General features: G+C 39.8%; 1 protein-coding gene across 1 annotated transcript in view; it reads left to right on the forward strand.

Moving 5' to 3' along the window:
- Positions 1–4,896: 4,896 nt before the first annotated feature.
- The window catches only part of LOC101846993 (solute carrier organic anion transporter family member 4A1), a gene marked incomplete in the record, with an annotated part of 24,226 nt that continues 20,863 nt past the window's right edge, over positions 4,897–8,259 (forward strand). Inside the window, 1 exon segment of the mRNA XM_013088097.2 lies at positions 4,897–5,128.

Raw genomic sequence — 8,259 nt, forward strand, 5'->3', positions numbered from 1 at the left:
CGCCTGGTTTCAGACGTAAAATTAGCGAGAAAATTGTCGCCTAATCGTGGTGACTTCCAAAACTTTAGATTCCTTGGAAACTGTAAATTTTCCGTGCCTTTCATCAAAGTTTTCAGTAAAAATTCACACAGTAATGTATTATTAATTGGACATAAAAGGTCGTGAGCCAAAAAATAAGAATTCCATAAACATTTGGAAATGTGAAGAAAATGCCGGTTTCTTCGATTTCATTATTTTGACGAGCGCCTGGTTTCATCACGATGCCTCATAAATAAACTATCGCAGGTTGAAAATAGTCAAGGGCAGAGTATATGAGATGCTATATAATTTTGATATCGTTCGGTCGATGATAACTTAGTACCTTCACTCTTGCTCTCTTTTTGTCTCTCTCATTTCTAGAACTAGATTCTAAAGCTATTTATTAACAAAACAGCAACGACATTCATCCTGTGTCGGCACTCAAGTAGGCAAATGACACATTCACCGCTACAAAATCCAAAGGCCTAATTATGTCACGTTGACCTCGCTCAAACCAAATGTCACAGAGGCGGGGCAAGGCTTAAAATAATCGCAAGACAATAAACAAATCGTAATTCACTTGAGCACTACGTCATTTGGGCATGGAGAGGCTATAATGAATCGTGAAGTTTCAGATAGCGTTTAATTTTTAGACTACCCTCTGTGGGCTGTGTTTCGGCAGTACACTGTTGAGATTTTGCCGTCCTATTCATTATATTGTATGTGCCACCAAACCTTCTGTGAGCAACATCATCACTTTGGTTACTTCAAACAGAAGAGCGTTTTGAAAGGTTAGATAAGATGAGGACCTTGGTATGACATGGTAGATGTTTTACAGCGCTATTTATACGTATAGCCTACTGACCGTCAAGTGTCGTAAACACTTACTAAAACTAAAACTGACCGTCAAGTAGAGCTGGGCGAAAAGTCGATTCCGGAACCGATTCCCACGATAAATACTACATATGTAATGCTCCTTCTCCTTTTTACGTAAACCAACGGTTTTATCATTAAATTTTTCTTTTCTTTTTAAAGAATCTATTTTTGAAAAATAAAAGTTAATGCTTCGTAGTGTTTCGAAATCAAGGTTATCCTAGATCCTGAAGACGTTCGGAGCCAACCAGGTAACCACCGGGAAAAAAATCACATCTTTAGAAAATAAGTAATTGTGTTCGGAGTCGATTCCTACGATTCCTAGCTTTCAATAATCGGGAACTCATCCGCCCAGCACTACCGTCAAGGCGTCAACGAGGACCTTGTATTTATAAGTATTTGGATTGAGCTTGTTGCTGGCTCCTTTTATTTTATGTTTGTGGATATTTTAGGCAATAAAACAAGGAACATTTTTGGCGGCACTGCACGAATATGCCCTCTGGGCGAACCGTGCCTGGTCTTAAATCATTAGGGGGAAATATGGCCTGGAGGTACGGACTTGCATTTTATGCTATGTTAGTACATTGGAACTCTGATTCAAAGAAGTCGCCGGCCTGACCTTCAATTTCGTTGAATCCGAATGTTCGTTATAACAAGCATGAAGGTTTTGTGTAGAAAATTACAGGCACCGAGTAAGTAATGCATAATGTATTCGACTTTCTCAACCAAAAAGAGTGTGGTTTTAAATGAGAGGCATTTTTGTTTCTATGATGCCATACCGAAGAAATGCTGGGAAGTACACTGAACGCTACCAAACACACGCTATGCAAAGGGGCTGATTCGTTCAATTGCACGCCTGTGTCATCTGTCATCTGCTATAACGCACTGTTTGCCGAACAAGTTATGTTCCTGTTTAGAGCCTAGCATATAGCAACATTTGATTATGTAGATCTACGTCAAGATTAGCTTATCATTCTAGTGTAATTTTGATCAGCAGCCTGGGAAAAAATAACTGCAACGGGTTTGTATCTCTACGGCACGCATACGCAGTCACCCGTCAAACTTGTGCTGGCCGCCCGTCCGACCCCAACACACGCCAAGACGTGTCAACAACACGAGTGTTAGTGTGAAAGAATGCCGCTGATTGGTCGCAAAGGTTAAAAGCAATAGGCGAAGCGAATAATGGTTCACGGTGCAGTACCAGGATGGTTCGTTGCGGGAGAAAAATGAGCGAAGCCACGTCAGTGGGGGCTGTTTACCCTGCAAGCGACTTCGTTGAATCCCAGCTTGCTAATTTCTGTGTTCGTTGAATCCGAGTTATTTTTTAAATTGATTTTTATGAATTAAAAATCGGGGATTCCAGCTCCTTTCGTTGGATCTGAGTTCGTTGAAACCGAGTTCCAATATAGTAGTAGTAGTAGTAGTAGTAGTAGTAGTAGTGGTAGTAGTAGTAGTGGTAGTAGTAGTGGTAGTAGTAGTAGTAGTAGTAGTAGTAGTAGTAGTAGTAGTAGTAGTAGTAGTGGGTGGCCTGGTGGGCTGCTGGACTCGCTACCGAAAGGTCGAGGGATCATGAGTCGCAAGTGCCGTAAAACTCTTACAATAAACTAACTCTCAACTAAAAGGAATGTGGGTTAAGAAATGAAGATTATGGTTTAAAAAAATAATTTTAAAGCAAATGATCGGAGTTCCGCACACTGTTCGTCATCTTTAGTGCCATCAAGTGTTATAAGTCTAACGTCTATTTATCTGCGCCGAATATTAAGTAGGTCCAAATTATATGACACAACTCACGCATGGAAGGCAGACCTTTTATTTGGCATTTTTCCCAGATTGACACGTTCATGAGGACCTTTAAATAGGCCCTACCATATTATTTGTTTTAAAATAAGTCTTTCACGTTTGGGATTTTAAAAAAAAAGGGGGGGGGGGGGGCAAGGGATAGGAGACATTTTAAAAATCCCTTCAATGTCCTGAGCTCACAACACTCACGTGACGTTTTTCTATCATCATCATCATCATCATCATCATCATCATCATCATCATCATCATCATCATCATCATCATCATCATCATCATCATCATCATCATCATCATCATCATCATCATCATCATCATCAAATCTAATAACGTCTTTACTGCCATGTCTTTCTCTTTAGTCTTGAAACTGCTCCTCACTTCCCTTTTCCATTGGCTGCTATTATAGTGAGGAATGCTGTCCGTTTAAGGTTCTAAGCTCAACTTCTGGTAATATGTTTTGTGTTAATGTGGGCTTAAAACTTTTACATCGATAATTTGGTCAAGAAATATATCGTGTTGCAAAAGTACAATAACTCATTTTCTATTCAACATGGCCGTGAGAAATTTGGTACACATGATCTTTTTTAATTTTCTGCCAACATGATATGAAAAGAATTAACCAATATTATTAAGGGCGATAATTGTATGCACACTGACCCTGGGAAAATCCAAATCAAAGTTTGCTCAGTATTGTGTGTGGCATCTTCCAGCTTGATTTAATGATACAAAATGTCTGTTCATTGACTGAATTAATGTCCTTATGGTTGCCCGAGAAATCCCGTGCCATTCCTTGTGAAGTGCACCCTTCCGTTCCTGACAAGTTTGTACAGAGTGCAGCCTGTTTCTAATTCTCCAGTCAAGGTCATCTTATAGATGTTCTGTTGGGTTAAGGCTTGTTGATTTTGCAGGCCAGTCAAGAACAATGATTTGAGGAGTTTAGAAGGAGTTTTGGCTTATCATGGCGGCATGGGGTCGGGCGTTGTCTTGTTACTTGTTAGCACATTTTATCAATCGTGCCAAATTGGGCAGTCAACGTGACGATGAATTTCGTCACGATACCGTCGTCCTTTGATGCTGCTTTGAAAAGTGACCAAATGTGTACAATAAAGAGCACAGAATTCGCCCCACACCTTCACAATTCAGGCACCAGATCGGTCCACTTTAGGGACGTTGGCTTGGGGAAATCTCTATCTTCTTCTTATTAAACACTTTTTCTCTTCCATCAATGCGACGAATTAATAACCTGAACCATCTCTGAATGGAAAACTTTACCAATGTCCTCAGTTCCATCGACGACGTTGTTGTGCCCAAATTTGGCGATTTGTTCGATAAAACAGGGTTAGAATGGCTTCACATAAAGGGCAATAATCACGTAATCCACGATCGTACAAATGTCTAATAATGGAGATTTAAGACAGTCCAATGTACCTGGCAATCTATGCACTTGGTTGTAACGGGTTTTGAACATGGGTTTTGACAATAACCCACCTCTGACGTTGAGTTGTCACCCTTGGTTGGCCACGTCGAGGCTTGTCTTGGACAGTTCTAGTGATGTTAAAGCGCCTGTTCAAGCGTTAGATGGTCCTGCTACACACATTTACGTGTCTTGCAACAGAAGAAAGCGCAATTGAAGAATTTGCCATACACACAACGCGTTCTTTTTCTGCATTTGTCCATTTTTTAATTTTGGAAACAGGTGAACAAATAACACAACTGCTAAAAATCACGGAATTTTTATAGTGTGTAAGGTATGTTTACACATTGTCTTCGTGATTTAACGCACTTTCCCTCCTACTACCGTGCTGTGATGTGTCTGCAGTGAGCAAGATCCTCAGCGTAAAGAGTCTTTTCAGATTTCAGCACGTTCGTTAAATCATTGAAAAAGATCAGGAACAAAGTGCAACCCAGCAGAGTACTACTCTTGACGATCGATCTGCTAGTAAAAACTTGATCCGTTTATAACGTTTTCCGTGTATCCCGAGGTCCAACCTCATCATGAGTAGGCCTGTTCTCCCCACTCTGTCGTACGCCTGTTGGAGGTCTACAAAAATGGTTACAGTGTGTATTGTCTCCTGAAAACTATGCTGAATGTCTTGACTTAGTTTGAAAAGTTCATCTTCTTTTCATTCATTCATTCATTCTTTCATTTTCCTTTCATACATTCATTTTTTCCCCTTCATTTGTTAATCCATAAAGCCTGGCATCGTAAACACAAAGTAAAAAGTCCAACACCCGTTATCTGAGGTCAAACCGTCTGGGCAATCCACAGGACAGCCTCAACTGGTGAACTTCGCTTTCATTTCAGTTTCAGACACATGGACTGTGCCCAGGTTGCATTTGTTGATAAAGCAACGACGATTTAGGTATCCTGTTTTTGTGCTTACTGGCAAGGTTTGATCTGAGGTGGCCAGTGATTTGGTTTTGCAGGCGGACCTGACAGGTAAAAATGCTTTTTAGTCAGTGCATTTTAGCCCTTAGAATGCTCCAAGTGCTCAATTGTCGCTCGTAAAATTGTAAAGGCGAAATAAGCTGATTTTAGATTGACGATTCAAGGATACGCTCACTTTAATTCGTGTACAGACTATTTTAAATCGAAAACATAATTTAATAAATTTAAACATAATGTGATCACTGAATATAATATGATCAAGCGTCAGAAATTCCAATGAAAAATATAGATGGAATGCAGCTATTTTAAAGCAGTCTATTTTGATATCAGAAACAGTCTAAGCCTACACAACATAATAATATTATCTCAAAGTCAGTCAAGATGGGCTACTTTCACTTTTTCAAATCTTTGTGCGTGTCCACTAAAGACGCGATCAAGCTACACCTTATCACCTTGACAACATTATAAGTTAGTCGGAATTAAATCGGTTTGCGTGTTTTTAGTGGTGTTATTGGACATCGAAATCGCGTTAAATATAATAATGTAGATGTCTATGAGGTCTCGATTTCTTTTACCTCGCGTCCCAACACGAGACGTTTTTAACTCTCATGTCAGGAGCACACGCTTTAAATCACCGAGGACGCACTATTTTGGAGTACTTTAAAAAAATTGAGACAAAACTTCGTTATTCGTGCGTAGATTTTTTCATTCTTTTTAAATTGTAAAAAAAAAATTATTATTTTTATTTTTTGTTTTGGTAAGTGTTTTACGGCGCTCGCAACTGCATACGCTCATATGAGCGTGCGGGACATGTTAAACATTTTTCTTGGTAGGAAATTCTCAATTTTGCCAAGGTAGCAGCCGAAGCCTACTCTTATCGATTTTAGACCACCAAGGCATCTTTAACATGCGCAACTTGCACACGGGACCTCCGAGATTTTTCACCCTTGTCCGAGAAGGCTAGGTGTACATCTTTCCTACCAGAAGATCAGGGGTGTGGCTGAAAGATAGCAGTAAGAAGGAGCCATGGAGTATCAGTAGAAAGGCTGCAGAAAGAGTCAGGAGCCCAGAGGAGGGGGCAAAGGAGATGAGGGGGTGGGGGCAGAAAGTGGTGACGAAATCAGACGACAGAACATTGCTAGAGGGCAGGAAAGGGGGTGAAAGGAGATCATTTTAAAGAAGAAAAATGTTTCATTGCTACCGGGATTTGAACCCTGGACCTTTGAATGAGAGGCGAACAACTTAACCTCTAGGCCGGGAGAGCCCCCAAAACGTATGCAAGGCCGGCAAAAACATGCATACTATAAATGAATGAATGAATGAGTGAATGAATGAATGAATGAATGAGTGAATGAATGAATGAATGAATGAATGAGTGAATGAATGAATGAATTAATTAATGAATGAATGAATGAGTGAGTGAGTGAGTGAATGAATGAATGAATGAATGAATGAATGAATGAATGAATGAGTGAATGAATGAATGAATGAATGAAAAATAGTTAGTTAAAAGTTCAATGCATATGCATGTCTCTAATCTGAAAAATATTATGATTCAGAATCTGGCGCAACATTGCCTTTAAAGCCAGCCTGATTTTGGGCTCGGACTGGGAGGAGATAAAGATTGACCCATGTACACACTAGTGTGTCTAAGTGGACTCGTGTATCAAGTCTGTCTGTGTTGTCCAGACAAGAGATAAGGGGAATGACCCCAACTTGTCAAATGCCCTAGTTCACATTTGACCACCTCAGTATTGTCATGTATACTCCGTGGCTTAGAGTGCAGTAGCTCACATTCGATCACTTCAGTTTATTGCAATGTAGGCTCAGCGGCTTAAAATAAAAAGCAGGCTTTGCGGAATTACCGATGCTTATTATACTTCTGCACACGAGAATCATCTTCAATTGTTATATGCACACTTCTGCAAGTATTTGTGAGCAGGTTCGAATATTTTAAAAGAAAAATGTAAGTGTTTTTATGCCCGCATCGACACAGTTTAACTCATTAAGAATGGGGACTTCAACCCTGCCTGTCAGGACCAACCCCGGCTGATGGGGATACATTAATTAACGTCCCAGCAAAAAGACCGTCGAGATATTTGATAACAATTCTCCTACACGGTAATCTCACTCAGGTCTTCGGTGTACAGTAGCAAAGTGGCTAACCTCTTCCCCACAGACACCGGTAGATACTTTAAGGTACTTATCTAAGATATCACCAACATCCCCTTCAGCACGTATAAAGACTTACATGTATTGGCTTTCTCAATTCGTACGCTTCTTTTTAGCGGAAAACAAACAACAAAACAATTTCACGAAAATTTAAAAGCTTCCAAACGAAGAATTTTACTAATAAAATGGGATGGATTTATTACAAATAATGAAGTGTTGGAAAGAGGTGGAATTGAAGATATGTCAACACAACAATAAAAATGAGAAGATGGAGATATCTGGGATATGTTCTGAGAATGCCGAAGACGAGATTGCCCTATCAGACATGGCATTGGAAACCAACTGGAAGAGGAAAGCGGGGAAGACCAACTGGAAGCTACAGAGGCACAATAAGAGATTAGGCAATCACCCAGGGCCCAGATGGGCCGAAATGAAGAAAGTGGCCCGGGACAGACAAGTGTGGCGTGTGGCGTCGACTGTTTTCGTGCTTACTGGCAAGGTATAGGGAGAGAGTAAGTAGTAAGTAATTCTTATTATGCTTCGCTTAATTGTTCTGAGTTACTGAAATTATAGGGGCAACAAATTTTGATGGGTAGTTGATGGATGCTCGGGAGTGGTTTGCTCATTCTTTCCTAACAAACACGTATCGTCCTTATCTCTCATCCTTTTCTTTGTTTGCTTTTCTAAAGCAACACATCAAATCTTCGGCGCTTGTTTATATGACTTGTTTGCATCGTAAGCGCCATAAAACATTTTTTTCTAAAACTATAAAAAAGCAACAAAATATTGGTGGCGTAAGTGGATTTAATCAAATATAACGAGGATAATACAAACGTAGCAGAGAAACTATTGCAAGTACGTTAAGCAAGAAAAAGCAATGTGAGAAGCTGGACTCTAGTACCAAGTCGTTCGGTGACATTGCTATACTCGAAGAACAATCGTTGTTAACATATTATGAGTAATTAACCCAATGAACTCACCCCCAAAATAAATACATAAATAAATAAATA

Source organism: Aplysia californica, unplaced genomic scaffold (assembly GCF_000002075.1).
Source record: "Aplysia californica isolate F4 #8 unplaced genomic scaffold, AplCal3.0 scaffold00685, whole genome shotgun sequence".
NCBI lineage: Eukaryota > Metazoa > Mollusca > Gastropoda > Aplysiida > Aplysiidae > Aplysia > Aplysia californica.